This window comes from Tenrec ecaudatus (genome assembly GCF_050624435.1).
Source record: "Tenrec ecaudatus isolate mTenEca1 chromosome 1 unlocalized genomic scaffold, mTenEca1.hap1 SUPER_1_unloc_18, whole genome shotgun sequence".
In the NCBI taxonomy this organism is placed as follows: Eukaryota; Metazoa; Chordata; class Mammalia; order Afrosoricida; family Tenrecidae; genus Tenrec; species Tenrec ecaudatus.
In genome coordinates this window covers 148,890-166,088 of record NW_027457558.1, presented here as the reverse complement: position 1 = coordinate 166,088, position 17,199 = coordinate 148,890, and positions in this window count along the sequence as shown.

Here is a 17,199-nt window from a genome sequence, read left to right as displayed (position 1 = left end):
CCTTTTAAGGGTTTTCAGCTGGGAGGCGTCAATTAAGCTCTCCTGGCTTGGGCTTAGCCCGCATTGGCTTCCAAACTCCTGTAGGGGGCCCCCTAAGCATGGAGAGGAACAACCCCTTGTCTTGCTACCTAACCGGTCTACATTCCTGCATGGCTATATTGAGATGGAACTAGCCCCTTTAGAGAGCCTGAGGGGTTCACCAGGAGACACGGGCCCCAGTGTTCCCTGTGACCACCTTCAACCTTAAACTACTGTTGGAGTTTATATTACCTGTGTGGGTCTGTGGGCATGGGACGTTTCCATGCCAGAGACCTGAAGTTACACAAATAGGCATCCAGAACAGAACTCATACAGGCTCTAATAAGATGCTCAGATGCTTCTCGCTAGGATGAGAATTTAACGAAGTGTGTGAGCAGTTCAGATCTTGTAAGGGAGAACAGGTCAGTAGGGTATCCAGAGAAGAGAGCAAAGGTCAGGGGAAAGGGAGGGGGCCCACAGACATCTGTGCTCTGTGTTTGGCCACAAGACAAGAAACCGGTCTCCTTGCAAAAGACAGCAGAACAGCAAGTCCCTCAGAACTACGACATATTTAAACATGACCTATACAACACTCGGCTCTGGGAGGCGCCTTGGAAAACCATAAAAGCCCTAAAAGAGGGGCAAGGAGGAAGCCCAAGTCTTTGATTTTCCCTGCTGTGCTTTCAGTGTTGAAATGTCTGTGCACGGAGCCTTTGAAATTTCAGAATCAGAGAGTGGATTCACAAGCCAAGCTCCTGCTTTATTCTTCGATGCATTTGGGCCCAGCTTCTCCTTGGTGAGATATGTAACAGAAATTCTGGACTTAGGAGCCACTTGGTCCTTGGACACTAGGAGATTTCAGTGGAATCTGAAACAGGGCTCTAACCACCAGCTGGACTGGCTTAGGAAGCCCAAGTATTCATTCTCCCAAACACCAACCTCCCGTTGCTCTTCATCTGCCTGCACCTTGTTCAGATTTAGTTGTCCGTGGAAGCGTTTGGCACCCATCTGATGCTTCGGAACCCAGAAAGGAGGAAAGGTAAAACTGGGGTTCAAATGAAACAGACTTAAGCAGGACCATAGCCAAGATGTGCACAGGGCTCCTCGCAGCATTTGTCACCTTCATTTCCCTCTTCGGACTCAGACGTGGCAAGGTTCAGAAACAAGCTTTACCAGAAAGAACAGCTGTGAACCCAGCCTGCTTCCAAGTGAGAAAAAGCCCTTTACACATGAGTTCCTGAGGTCAGCCCAGCCCTGTGCGTCCCCACCCCTCCCAGAGTCCCTGGCTCTCTGGCGAAGCATTAAAGCAAGTGGAAGCAGAGATTTGCTCAGAATACAAAAATCGTTTTTCACAATAGCACGGCACGTTCTGGATGGCAATCACGGCTGCACAAACCATATCCGTCCTCCAGCCATAATGTTGGCGCCTCAGTGACCATGCACATACATTGTGTGGCGAGACTCAGAGCCTATTCCATTTGTGGTCAATTGTTTCCTCCCTCTCCATACTTTGCACTTAGGAGACATGCTCTCTGGAGGTGGTTGAGGCTTGTCTTGTCACCAATAATCATCTCCTACACCTTCCTTTACAGTCACTAATTTGATGTGCTCACTCAAAGAAATGCCAATAATATGAGGTTTCAGAGGAGAGCTCCTAGAGCTCCCCCAGACAACAAGGAGGCCGAGTGTCACCGTCATTATCCTGAGCTGGGAGGGGGCACTAGTGTTCTGGAAGCTGGGGATCCGTCACTGCCTGCCCACCGCACAGACAGAGCAGGTGCTGGTTATAATTGCTTCTAGACGTCCTGCCATGCTGAGTTGAAAGTCAAACCCGTAAACGCTGCCCGACTACAATAACACTGGAGTACACAGACATTTCTGCATCATTGCTGGGTGAAAATATACTGAGTGGAGTTGGATGAGATGGCAGCAAGTGCCTAAGGAGGGGATGCTGTGGGAATACCAACAAGATGACTGTCAGTCGCCGTTTCCTCCTCTCTTCTGCTTTCCCCCCCCTTTCTTTCAGGCCCAAAAGACATGATAAATATGTAAGGAAACAAATTTGTTCATTTTTAGAGGAGTCTCCCACCCCACCCCACCCCACCCCCATCCAACTCTGGCCTCCTTTGAGCAAGCCAGTAGAAATTTTTTTTTTTTTAAACCTGGCTTCTACTATGGCAATTTCCGGAGTTGCTATGTGGCTGTGTTTAAAAGTCGCCTTTGGGATCCAGAGCACAATCCTTGTCACAAAGGCATTCTCCCAGTCCCAAATAGCAATGCGACCTCCTTTCAGAAGGTTGTTCTTGTTTCTGTAGACCCAGAAAGGAGTTCAAGCTGTTGATCTTGACCGTGGTTGTCGTCAGCCTCTCATGGGCACCTCATGGGAAGCGGAGCAAACTATGCCAGTCTGTGCTATCACCAGGGCTGGGAAGGGAAGCCAACCGTGGAGGGCCATAGGTCGATGTGTGGATGGAGATAATCAGGTCTTTCCTCCTTATTCTATTTCAGTCTGGAAACATCACTGAAGCCTGCTCAGTGTCATAGCAACACACAAACTTTCACTGACAGTCTGGGGCACATTGGCTGCAAATTGAACCCGGGTCTTCCCGGTGAAAGACGATGAGAGATCTACCACTGCAGCACCGTGGCCCTCACCTCAAACCAGGGCAGTCATTTCCCACAGATCTACCAGAGTTCAAACCAGACCACAATGCAGGATGACTGAGATTGCCACCAGAATCTGATACTGATGCAGAAAAAAACCTAACTACCATTTTATTGACTCCCACTCATACCGGCCCAATAGGACAAAGAACTGCCCCTTTGGGGTTTTGAGACTTTAAATCCTTACAGTAGCGGTTCTCCACCTGTGGGTCGCGACCCCTCTGGGGATCAATTAACCCTTTCAGAGGGGTCAACCAATTCATAACAATAGCAAAATTACAGTTATGAAGTAGCAATGAAAATAATTTTATGGTTGCAGGTGACCACAACGTGAACTGTATTAAAGGGTGGTGGGGGCATTATGAAGGTTGAGAACCACTGCCTTACAGAAATAGACAACCTCATATTTCTCCCACGGACGGGCTAGTCAGTTCAAACCCCCGACCTTGCGATTAGCAGCTTAATGCACAGTCCACTACACCACCTGGGCTCCTAATGCTATAATAAGAGATACTATTGTTAGATCTCTCCTGGGAGAGATATACCTCAGGCCTTGGCTTCGTGCGAGAAAGAATTCAATTCGAAGCCTGGATTGTGATCCAAGTGGGTTTTTTGAGAGAAGAAGTTTCAGGTTTACACAGGCACCTCGGGGCCCCTCACGGGGCACAGCCTACCTAGAATCTGCTGGAGAGAAAGTCACTCAGTGGGCTCTGGGATCCTGCCTTTTTTTCTTTTTTAAAAAATCGTTTTATTAGGGGCTCATACAACTCTTATCACAATCCATATATACATCAATTGTGTAAAGCACATTTGTACATTCATTGCCCTCATTATTCTCAAAACATTTGCTCTCCACTTAAGCCCCTGGCATCAAGTCCTGATTTTTCCCCTCCCTCCCCGCTCCCCCATTCCTCAAGAAACCTTGATAATTTGTGAGTGGTGATACTGAGAGGGTTGTGGGAGGGTGGATTGGAAAGAGGGAACTGATTACAAGTATCTACATGTGACCTCCTCTCTGGGGGACAGACAATAGAAAAGTGGGTGAAGGGAGACATCGGAGCGGTCAAGATCCTGCCTTTTCAATTCCTCCATAGGGAGGCATGGTTGACGGTCATGGTCAACCCCAATGGCTGGATTGAATTCACCTTGCCCAGATGGGCCAATCCAGGTGTAATGCCCACCTAGGTGTACCACCCCTTCCTGGCCGGAAGTTTGAACCTGAGCATATGTAATGGATGACCCAGTCCCTATGCTAAACCACCTAATAGTATTTGCAAGATGCCAAGCACCGTTCTAAGCTTTTTGTGTATAATAATTCAATTATTCCACTTAAGAAGCCTATGTGTGGACTCTATTTGGCCTCCTTTTACAGATGAAAAATCAGTGGCACAGGATGATAAAGTCATGAGCCTAGGACCACACAGTGAGGAAGTGGGAAGGAGAGATTTGGACCCAGGCTGCAGAGCCCATGCCTTGGGTGCCTACAGCTGCCATGTAGGACACAGAAAAGCATGGAGCAGACTCGGCGTAAGACATTAGAGAGTTGTGAGGACTGTAGCATGAATGTGTGTGCTATGACTTCATGAGAGTAGCTGCTACTCAGATCCAGAAGAGAATACAAGCCTTTTGCAAAAATTATTTTTGCCAAGAGAGGGTGGAAAACTGCATCTTGTGCGAAATCCCCCCAACCTGCACATGTGCATAGCTATTTCAGAAGGTTCCAAACAATGTGTGCTGTGTGGCAAACCAAACTGAGCTCAGGGGGAGCTGGTCTGTGGGTTATGTTAGCCAGAAAGTGAGCAGTTTGAACTCACCAGCCACCACTCCAAGGGAGAAAGAGGAGGCTTTCTGCTCCCATGGACTTACAGCCTTCGAAGAGGCAGGGAGCATTTCCATGCGTCCTATGATTAGGATCTCAGAGGGTGAGGGTGGAGTTGGTTGAGACCTGTCTTCAGGGCATTTCCCAGAAGGGCTTCCTGCAGTGGCTCTGCCTTCAGGAATGTCTGATGACCTTGAGGGCAGCAAAGTCCTAAACACACTCGGGCAGTGGATCTCAACCTTCCTAATACAGGTCCTCTTGTTGTGGTGATGCCCCCCTCCCCCAACCATTAAATGATTTTCTTGCTACTTCATCACTGTAATTTTGCTACAGTTATGAATTGGGTGAGCCCTGTGAAAGGGTCATATGACTCCCAAAGGGGTCGCAACCCACAGGTTGAGAACCACTGCACTAAGTGTTCCCCTCCCAGACAGCCCTACCAGTGTCTGGTGTGCATAGTTCTGTGAGGTGAGAGAAATGGACTTAGTGTCTGCTTCTGGTGACAGTTGATGTGGGTGGGCTTTCTCCCTATGTCAAATCCCTCTCAAGCCATTTGTCCCCACAACAGAGGGAGCCATGCACAAAAAAGCAAGAAGAGGATGCAGCACAGCAGGACAGCAAGCAGAACAAAGATTGAATAAGCACAATTCACTTCAATCATGAATCGGGTGCCCTTGAGATGTGAGGAAGACCCCAGTCTAGTGACATTAGATCAGGTTTAGGGATTGAGTGAAGCGACCCCTCTTGGCTCCCCTCAGCCCCTATTTTGCTTTCCCATTGACCCTGACCCTTGCATCGTGATTGGTCCTTATTCCAGCACGATGGTTGGTTTCATAACCACGGCATATGGGAATGTGTTAGTCGATAGGTTATACAGGCACTGCCTCTGGAATGGGTAAGTGAGGAGGCGATTTCGGCTCGCTCATGCAGACCTCTAGTTGTCCTTGACATGCCTGGTAGAATGGATCATGTGAAGTGATTTGAGATTGGCGTTGAGATCTGATAGGTCATGCAGACTTCTAGCTGTTCCTGGCAGTACCCTATTTTAAGGAAACAGAATGTTTGGCGTTTAAGTCGTATTTGAGCTTAAATTTTGAGCAATAGGCTGTGGCTCACAGTGAGAGTCTATGTGGAGACCCTACATCCATTTTGAGGGGCCACAGATTCAGCCACCATTGAGTTCTTTCTTACTGCTGACTGGCAGTGGAAAGCTTGTCCCTCAGGCAGTGTGCTTGCGTCCACTCCCCGGGCCAGACTCAAGGATATACGGTAGTGTGCACATCCCAATGAAGGTCCCGCTCATGCTCTCACAGGCCCTCCTGAAACTCCATGAATTGATCTGTCTTCAGTCACAATTTTGTGACAAAGTTGTTTGTTTTCTATGTCTTATTTAAGTTTTCAGGAGCCCAGGTGATAATGCTGGATAGTGTTGGACTATTAAGAGCAAGGTCGCTGGTTCAAAGCCACTAGTCATTCCACAGGAGAAAGATGAGGTTATTGCTTCCTGTAAAGGAAGCAACTTCAGGATCCCTACACAGAGTCACTATGAGTCAGAGTCAGCAGGACAGAATGGGTGTCATTTTATTTAAGTCACTGTGGCTGTGGGTCCTTCCGACACCATTGTGGCCTCATGCGGATGCTCTCCTTCATCCACAACAGCAGTTCGTGCCTTTTTCTTGTGTAAAACTTAGCAAAGGAGTTCCTAATAAAATATAGTTTGATTGGGAGTCTTTTCCCCCTCAAAACAAAGTAAATACAAAAATAGAAACGAGACTATGGTGCTAATAACCAGTTGGAGAGTTGAGAGAGCTGAACTCTCAATCCTGATAGAAACCCATTGTGACTGAGCACCTGCTCAAGGTCATCCACAGCCTATGAGGTTGAGCCTATGTGTTGGGGAGTAATTGTGTACATAAAGTTAACCATTTCTCTTTCTAAAGATTCTGTCTAAAGCTTACTTTAAATAATAAGTTTTCCCCTGGGCTAGGTAAAGTTCAGGGAGTTTAACCCCCTAGTATCCACCCCCTCTCAGCATTCATCATGTTAGGCCAGAGGAGGCAAATCACACCCACTACCCAGGGAGCACTGCTTCCAAAAGCACATTGCCTGTGCCGGGGCAGAAGGGAGGTACCCGGACCAGAAATGCTGACAGAGTGGAACCAGAGAGCTCAGCCCCCAGCTTCCCGAGGGAGCAGCTGTGATGGTTCACTTCTGGATGAATATGTTTAAGCAAAGGCCAAGGGCATGACTTGGGCTGCACGAAAAGCAGATGTGCAGAGGTTGTTCACTGCATTCCAGAAGTTCACACACTCTCCGGAGGCTCCTTGGCTCAATGGCAGGAAGTCATTGGTGGCTTCCACCTTCAATCCCAAAAGGTCACTGCCGTCCAGTGGATTCCAACCACAGTGACACTGTATGGAGTTTTCAAGACTGTACATGTTCATGGGAGCCAGCAGTCTCATTGTCCCCCTTGGGACAGGGAGCTAGCAGCCCGTTTTGCCACCAGGGCTCCTTCCTCTCTAATTCTGGATCCAGTCCCTCCGAATATCTTGCCCTGCCCTTGTCTAGGCTTCTTAAATGCGTTCCACGCTGCTTATGTTAGTCTGGGTGCATTCGAGAAACAAATCCACAGAAACACGTATGTATAAGAGAGTTGTATGTAACGGGTGAGTGCACATCAAGAAAACATGCTCACATGTGCTTATGCACCCGCTTTGTCTTCAGCGATCATGTTGGTGTATGCTGGTGTGCTTTTTCCATGTGGACTTTGTTGTTTCTTATCTACATGGCCCCCTGTTTATCTTCCAGCCTTTAAGAACCCAGACACTATATGCTTTGATAGCCGGGCACCATGGTGCTTAACTACTACACCACCAGGGTTCATTAGCATGTGACTTATCTCCTGTCATTCACACTAGATGCTCAAAATAGCAGGAGACCAGGTTTCTCCTTTGTGGCCACACCAGGTACTGACAGAACCAAGAACAGAGACACAGTTATATATCTTGACTATCATTTGCATATTATATGCCAGGAATCCCTAGGAAGTGTCTTGGAATTGTTCTACTCTGGTTCAAATTTCACACACCCTCCCAGTTTCCATACTGACTCTGCCAAACCCCTAGTAACTAATTTGCACCTCCTATCAACTTGGAGAAAACACCCTAGGCATGATATAGAAGTGGACATGCTTGGTACCCAGAAAACCTGTTCAGTATTTTGAGGGCGGCTCAGCAAACAAAATGGGCACAGTGATTAAGCATTCAGCTGCTAACACAACACTCAACTCTGTAGTGGTTCTGCAAGAGAAGGATATGGTAATTGACCCCCCAAAAGAGTTACAAACTTGGAAACCCTACAGGTATTTGTATAGGGTCGCTATGTGTTCCAATTGAGATGATTGTCATAGGTTGGGTTTGGTTCAACCCGTCTTACTGAGGAGACTCCTTCTTTACACGCAATCAGTTACTTTAGAGGAAAAAGACATGCCTGTGCCAGAACAATCCAAGGACTGGTAAAGGCAACACCCACAAAGACACTCCCTCTGCCTGCCTAACTCTAAAATGCTGCCCATAAAACACTCTGCCTGGTAATATCTGGGCAGCACACTAGGGAGGTGCAGCAAATGTGTGTTGAATGTATGAGGCCATTTCATAGTTTGGTTGCACGATCAGGGTGTCTGTCATAAAGCCCATCTCTTTGACTCCACCTCTCAGCAGAGATGAACACAAGCTTCCCGTTTTTTGCTCGGCAATGTCCTTGTCAAATAAAAGTTCTTTGTAGATTCGTAACTTGCCACAGAGCAAAAGATATGGGAAGAGACTCATCTTTCTCCTGGCTATGAAATAGAATGGCAAGCCCCTCCCTTCAACACACACACACACGCACGCACACACACACACGCGCACACACACACCCCTGCCTTACAACTACTTTCGGTTGATTAGCAAACAAAGCTCTACAACCCAACTATGTGTTTTTCTTCTCCAGAGGAATGACGGATTTATATACCCTGCATTGTCTTTTTTTTAATGGAATTGCCCCAGTTCTCCTCACCTTTCCTTAGATAGTGCAGTGAACTATTAGATGACTGCAGGTATTGAAAACTAGTATTGATTTCCAGTTTGTGTCACCTTTGGCTTTTAGCACCCTCCACTTCTCTAGTAAGCTTTCCATTGCTTTGGGGAAATTTTCTCTCTCTGAATTTATTATGTGAGGGTGGTAGTGTAATAATCAATGTGCCTATGGAGGACTATCCTTCATGACCTAAACTCATTAAGGGGCAGTGCCTGATGGAGCATCAGGTTGGAGGAAGGCCTATTAACAACCTGCATTATACAGATGACACAATTTTGCTGAAAATGAGAAGGACTTGATTCACTTGCTGATGAAGATGGATTAAAGCCTTCAGTTTGGATTATGACTCAATGTAAAGAAAGCCCAGACCCTCACACTGGACCTATTGATAACATCATGATAAATGGAGGAAAGATCGAAATTGTCAAGGATTTTGTCTTGCTTGAATCCACAATCAATTCTCATGGAAGCAGCAGAGAAGAGAACAAATGACACATTTCACTAGTCAAATCTGCTACACGAGACCTCTTTAAAGTGTTGAAAAGCAAGAGATTACTTTGAGGACTGGGGCGGGTTGACCCAGGCCATGGTATTTTCAACTGTCTCATATTCATGTGAAAGTTGAACACTGAATAAGGAAGACCAAAGAAGAATAGATCTATTTGATTAATAGTGATGTAAAAGAGTAATGAATGTACCATGGACTGCCAAAAGAACAAACCCATCTAACTTGGATGAAGTACAGCCAGAATGTTCCTCAGGGCAAGGATAATGAGGCTTCGCCTTAACTTTGACATGTTGTCCGGAGAGATCAGTCCCTGGAGCAGGACATCGTGTTCTGGAAAGTAGAGGGGCAATGAAAAAGAGGAAGGCCCTCAACAAATGGGATTGACACAGTGGCTGCAACAATGGGCTCAAACTTAAGAACAACGGTGAGAATGGTACAGGACCGGGCAGTGTATGATTATGTTGTATGTATGGTCACAATGAATCCAAACCCTCCCTATGACACTGAACAACAACAACAACAACCTGACTGAATCCTCTAGGAAGACTCTTGAATGTGAGAAAAATGGAACGAAGCCAGAGGAAGGATTGGAGGATGTCTTAAGTTCCTGTCTTAATCTCCTTAACCAAAAATTATCCAACAAGTCAGTAGCCTTAAAACACTTTCCCCCTGCTTTGGAGCTTACAGGTTCAAATTTGGGGTGCGACTCTAGGTCAGGGTCCTTCTTTGTGGATACCAGAAAGTTCCTTGGCATTCCTCGCTATCTTTCTCCCCGTACTGTGTGTTACTGGGTCTATCCTGGCCTTTAACTCAGAAGTGTTTAGGTTTAGGCTCAAGCCTATTCTCATATGGCCTCTTTTTTTTAAATATTTTATTAGGACTCATACAACTCTTATCACAATCCATACATATACATATATCAATTGTATAAAGCACATCTGTACATTCTTTGCCCTAATCATTTTCTTTTTTTTTACATTTTATAAGGGGCTCATACAACTCTTATCACCATCCATACATATACATACATCAATTATATAAAGCACATTCGCACATTCCCTGCCCCAATCATTCTCAAAGCATTTGCTCTCCACTTATGCACTTTGCATCAGGTCCTCTTTTTTTTTCCTCTCTCTCCCCGCTCCCCCCTCCCTCATGTACCCTTGGTAATTTATACATTGTTATTTTGTCATATCTTGCTCTATCCCGAGTCTCCCTTCCCCCCCTTCTCTGCTGTCCATCTCCCAGGGAGGAGGTCACATGTGGATCCTCGTAATCAGTTCCCCCTTTCCAACCCACTCACCCTCCACTCTCCCAGCATCGCCCCTCACACCTTTGGTCCTGAAGGTATCATCCACCCTGGATTCCCTGTGCCTCCAGCCCCCATATGCACCAGTGTACAACCTCTGCCCTATCCAGCCCTGCAAGGTAGAATTTGGATCATGGTAGTTGGGGGGAGGAAGCATACAGGATCTGGGGGAAAGCTGTGTTCTTCATCGGTACTACCTCGCACCCTGACTGACCCATCTCCTCTTCTAAACCCCTCTATGAAGGGATCTCCAGTGGCCATACGGCCTCATTTATATTACAAAAGAACTCCCTTCTTTTCAAACAGGATCATGTCCACCAAGGTTCAAATTTCTCACATATTTTGAGGGGGCTACAGATCAATCCATAATGGTTCTTTTGGGTAGCTGTAACAAATGGCTACCAATCGAGTGACTTAAACAGCAGGCATTTGTTCTCTCACTTTTCTGAATACAAAGGGTTAAAATTAAGGTGTGGGCAAGATTCATTCCTTCTGAGAACTCTGAAGGAGAATCAAAGTAGCCTCTCTCTGCTTCCGGTCACTGCTGCTAATCCTTGATATTTCTTGGCTTATAGATGCACTGATCCAATCTCTGCCAGTGTCTTCACACGGGGTCTCTGTGTGCCCACTCCTCTTCTTATAAGAACACACCAATCAGTGCATGTAGTATCCATCTGAAATCTAAACCCAGAAAGATGGAGCTCTTGAAATACTTATCTAAGCACATCTGCCAAGACCTCCTCTCCAAGTAACGCCATAGCCTCAGGTCCCATGTGAACATGAATGGGTGTGTGTTAATGTGATTTAATGTACTACAGAGGGCACGCTTTGGCCTCAGGAGGAGTGTTTCCCCATTACCTGCTTCACAGCCCTGAGATTGCCCAGGCATTTGCCACATTTTCTTGTCTTCCCACCATTTATCCACCATTAGGCCTTTTTCCCTAAGTTGGTCAAGCGTCAGTTTCTGTCACTTGTGATCATGACCCTCCCTCCCGCCCAGGTCACAAATTTAAAGTGACACAGGCAGTTTCTTTAATGGGCACTATGTTATCATGACTAGCAAGCATTGCTAAGGAGGGAGGATGAATCAGGGAGAACCCGCTTGCTTCATCTAGCTTCGGGGCAGTCCACAGAGGATTGATCCCTGAGCCACTAACGAATTTTGCAACTGTCACAGAACAATGCAAATAAGTAAGATCCACATCTGCTGAACACCATCATGAGGTCAAACTGTGTGTAAATAAATGCCTGTTTCAAAGAGTGAGTAAATCCTAAGGTAAGGAGTGACAGGGCTTTGTTGGCATAAACCCAGCAAGGCATTATGGGTCGGATATTAATGAACTCATGCTCCTGGGCCTCACAGAGCCCCAGCTCAACTGCTTCAGCTTGTTGACAAACTGAACTCAGGGTACCCGGAGAGAGCACTGCCATTTTGATGAACAAGGTTGGGTGGGGATGATGCTTCCTAACTTGCATTTTAATATAAATTTGATGCTTCATCTGAGCAATGTGGAAAGAGCATTCAGATAAAAGAGAGGGACAACCATCAAGTGACCAGAGGATGAAACTTCTATCTAATCTGTGCCCACTGGAATTGCTTCTTGGGAAGGTATTTTTTGGGGGTGTGGGGTTGTTCCCCTACCCTGCTCCAAGCCTTCCTCCTCATGCCCACCCCCACCCCAGCATACATCCTACTGGGAGAATGTCTCTGAATAATGAAGTTTTAATAAATGAAGCTTTAATGAGCCTGATAGTCTGCCTAAGACCCCTTCAAACTGTAGTCTTTCATTTGTATTCTTCCATTCTTTATGAAGAAATGAACCTGATGGCAGGTAGTATGTTTCCTTTCCAGGATGAGCTGATAGAGCCTCTCGCTGCTGCAGTGGGAGGTGAAACATTAAAAGGCCCTCTGTGGCCATGAGACATGCCCACTCTACAAGAGACACTGGGCAGGTTTTCTGAAGCTCCTCAGAATTGACTAGTGGCCCTGGTCCACCCATCTCAACCAAGCCAGTCTTCATTTGCACTGCATGCCCTCTCTGAGCTCCAACTGCATGCTTCATTTGAGGATGACAAAGCCACTATTGTCTGAGAAGATGCGCAGACGTATGAACTAATCAATGCTCCCCCTGTCCCCGGGGAGTGTGAAATTCTCCCATCATGACCCACCAGCTTCCCTGGAAATTCCTGTCTTAACTCAGGCACTTAATATCAATGGTGTCTCTGCTTCCTTCCTTCTTGCACACCCCCCAGGCATTAACTGTCATCCTTCCTCTCCCTAAAATATACTTTGAATCTATTCACTTCATGCCATCCCTACTGCCCCAAGGTGTGTCTTGCATTGACTATGAAACTAGATTCTGTATCCATTTTCCAGGGCTGTCAAAACAAAGCATCGTAAATCAGGTGGCTTTTAAGAACAGTCCACCACCTGTCTATCAGTTCGTGGTGCAGTGGTAGCTAGAGTGCTGCTGTGAAATTGGAAGCCGTGCCACCGATATGACAAACCCCAGAAGGGTCAGCAATGATGGTCAGGCTTCAGTGGAACCTCGAGCCCTGTGGTGCTCAACCTTCCTTTAATACAATTCCTCATGTTGTGGTGACCCCCAACCATAAAATCATTTTCCTTGCTACTTCATAACTGTAATGTTGCTACTGCCATGAATCGGGTGACTCATGTTAAAAGGTCGCTGGACCCCAAAAGGGGTCACAACCCACAGATTGAGAACCACTGCTCTAGCCTAAGGCAGACTAGGAAGAAAGACCTGGTGATCTACTTCCAAATATTAACAAATGAAAGCCTTATGGGTCACAACAAAATATGGTCCTATAGAGTGCTGGAAGATGAGCCACTGACCTGCACACAACAGCTACAAAAATAGACTCAAACACACCAACAAAGGCCTGCTGAACTCCAAAGCCCTAACAAACCCACTGCCCTCAAGTCCATGCCAACTCATAGCGGCCCTATAGGACAGGGGCGAACTGTGTATTAGTCTGGGTATGCTAGAGGAAAATCGAGGGAGACGCATGTGTATGAGAGAGAGTTGGTGGTTTTTAAAAATCATTTCCCTATTATTTAATCATTATATTAGGGATTCATACAACTCTTATCACAATCCATCCATCCATCCATTTTAAGGCACATTTATACATTCATTGCCCTCATCATTGTCAAAACATTTGCTCTCCACATAAGCCCCTGGCACCTGCTCCTCATTTTTCTCCTCCCTCCCCAATCCCCCCTCCTTATGAACCCTTGATAATTTTATTGGGGGCTCATACAACGCTTATCACAGTCATTCCATCCATCCATCCATCCATCCATCCATCCATCCATCCACCCATTGTGTGTCAAGTACATTTGTACATGTGTTGCCCTCATCCTTCTCAAAATATTTGCTTTGTACTTGAGCCCTTCGTATCAGCTCCTCATTTCCCCACTTCCATCCTCCTCCCCCTCCCTCATAAATCCTTGGTAGTATATAAATTATTTTGTCATATCTTACAGGTCAAACATCTCACTCCCCCCACTTTTCTGTTGTCTGTCCCCCAGGGCAGAGATTTTATGTAGATCCTTGTAATCGATTCACCCTTTCTACCCCACCTTCCCTCCACCCTCCTGGTATTGCCACTCTCACCACTGGTCCTGAAGGGATCATCTGTCGTGGATTCCCTGTGTTTCCAGCTCCTCTCTGTACCAGAGTACATGTTCTGGTCTAATTCTACCTTATAAATCCAGAGAGAGAGTTTTATATCAAACAGTAATTGTACATTAAACAAACGTCCCAGCCCATTGCACATCAAATCCCTAAGTCTGATATTAGCCCATATGTCTGATACCAATCTATAAATTCCTTTTCAGACCCATAAAACATGTGCAGTGATGCTGAATGCAGGATAATCACAAGCCAATGGGTGGAAAGTCTTGTGGATCCAGTGGCATTGTAAGCATCTCAGTGCTGGCAGCGATCTCTCTGAGGATTCTTTGGCTTCAGAGGTCTGGTCGCATCCATTTGGCTTGCCTTCTGCAATGTCTCCCAAGGAGTAACAGAGAGAGAGAGAGAGAGAGGGGTGTCTTCCACCTCCAAGGAGGAAGTACCAGATTTCTCAGAGTTCTCAGAAGGAGGCTATGCCCACATAAAAATCTCACTGACTTTCTCCAGATTGGCAGCCTAAACTCCACGCCTACACTCCTAATCCTTAACTTGACACAAGATTAGGTGACTACCACAGGCTCCTAATCCATAACAAGCCCATTTATTTTTTCCCTGCATACCGACACCAATCCAATACCCAAAGCTTTACCCAATGGGTGGAGATCTACTTCTAAAACATGAATATAGAAAAATCGCTTTTGCTTGAAGGCTCTCAAGGAAATGCTCACTGAAAACTCCATTCCTATTATCTCACCTCCCCCAAATTAGTCTTCTTCTGGGCTTTCAGTCACACCAAGATCTCTCCTGCCCCAAGGCCTTTACATGCACTGTCACCTCTTCCAAGCCCTGAAGTGCCAAGTTCAAAGTTCCAGTTAATCTCCCTGATCCTGAATTTTAAGAACTGTGTGTGTGGGAGGGAAGGGGTTGGGCTGTTTGTTGAACTGCTGGGTTTTGGAGCGATTTGTCATGCAACCTCATTTTGTCAATGACTGGTTAATTAATGCAGCATTCATTTGCCCTTCTTCCAGTCACAGCACATGGCTTGTATCTTTGGGATCACTCTTCCACCATGCTCCATCTCCATGCTACTGCTGGCATTGACCCAATCTGCCAGCTCCAGGCCTGGCTAGTCAGGGCATGACTTTCCTCTGTCCAAAGGGACTGGGTCAGACTCAGTATGAGACTCATGCTAGGTTAATGATATCTAACCCTAAAAAATGCCCCAGAAACAATTGCCCCATTGCCAATGAGTCCATTTTGAATCATAGAAGGTCCCTGTGGGGTTTCTCAGACTGTAAATATTTATGTGAGCAGAAAGTTCCATCTTTTTCCCTATGAGGTAGCTGGTAGGGTAGCACTGCCAACCTTGCAGTTAGCAATCCAATGCTTACCTGATAGTACCACCAATGATTAGAAAGGAAAAGAACCTCTCTCTAATAGAATTCCTGAGCTTCTAGATAAAACTACAGCTGTCATCAGGAAGCCTGCGTGAAACTCAAAAGGAAAGAGCTCTGAAAGGAAAAGGTTCAAACTCTGATGGTCTCAACTGAGTGCCAGAACCCAGCTATTCCTGATGCTCTGTCTCCAGACTTACAAATTCCATAAACCTACCCATTAATTCCTTCTCCTGCTCCTTCCCTTCTCACGCCCCAAGGTACTTTGACTTAGCTTTGAAGGCACTCACAACTTCACGGGTTCTGCCTTGCACAGGTGTCTGCTTGCTTCCAGTTCAGTCCTGACATTGTCCCTATCTTTAGCCATGTTAGGCTTGCATCCTAGAGCTTTCCTTTGCTTGTCTCCCTATTGCTCTTGTCCTATGAAGTCTGTGGCTTTATCTTTAAGTCTAAGTCCTGCCCTTTCGTTTTCGTAGAAATCTGTCTCTGTATCTTGGCTCATGGCAGGTTGTGTCCTTCAAAGATGACTGTCCTAATGTTGCACATCGCACATTCTCTTGTTACAAGATGAGTTTGTGTTCATTTTTCCAGAAACAGGGCCTGCTTTCCCTCTTCCTTGCATCTTGGCAGGCCTTTGACTATGGCAGAAGTGTTGCTCTGTGACTTCCACCTGGTCGTATTGGGTTGTTCACCATTGGGACCCTGTCAGGATGTTGCAAGGAAGACCAAGCCAAATGAAAATGTCACATATAGGGTTCTTCTTGAGCTCCAACCAATAGAAGTATCAGTCGTGTGAGGGAGTGAGTCTTAAGAGAGCTGCAGCCTCTGTCCTTTGAGCTACCCCAGCTAATGCTTGATGGAGCCAAAACTAGTGTCCTCACTGAGCTCTGCCCAGATTGCAGATTTGTGAGCAAAATTGATATTATCATTACTTTAAGATGTTATTTGTGGGGATACTTTCTGTTAGCAGCAGATTATCAGAATACTGCCTAATCAGACTGCATTGCCAGTTTTACTCTCTCTCTCTCTCCATATATAGATATAGATATCCTCCACTCATCTGTCAGTTGGTTGTACTATAATGGTTTGTGTATTGTTATGGTGCTGGAAGCTCTGTTCCCAGAATTTCAAATACCAGCAGGATTGCCCATGGTGGACAGGTTTCAGTGAAGCTTCTAGACTAAGACAGACAAGGAAGAGGGGCCTGCTAGTCCACTTCCAAAAATTACTGAAAGAAAACCTTATGGATCACAAGAGAACACTGACTGACTAATGTGTTTTGGACACACTATCAGGGGACAATTGCTAGAGGAAGACATCATATTTGATGAAATAGAGGGACATGGAAGATCCTTATTGTGGAACATTGACCTAATCGCTGCAACAATGGACTTCAACATTCAGGAATGTGTGACGATGGTGCAAGGTCAGACAGCACTCCATTCCATTTCATATAAGGTCTCCATGGATCACAGTAGACTTGATGGCACTCTCTATATGTTTGTCTTCAGTGACTTCCCAGAGGGCTGCTCTGCCTGGCAGCCTCTATTCTTCATGCTTCCAAATGGGGAGCACAACAGGTCCATAGTCACTGATATTCCCCTCAATCCCCAGGTCAAGTAAGGAGGCATGAAACTAACTATGTTGTTCTCTTTGCCTTGTCTCTCTTCCTTTTCCCCTCCTCCAACAGGGCTAGAGGGGGTAAATACTTACCTTGCAGTCTAGAAGAGAATTTCTTCCACACCAAAATC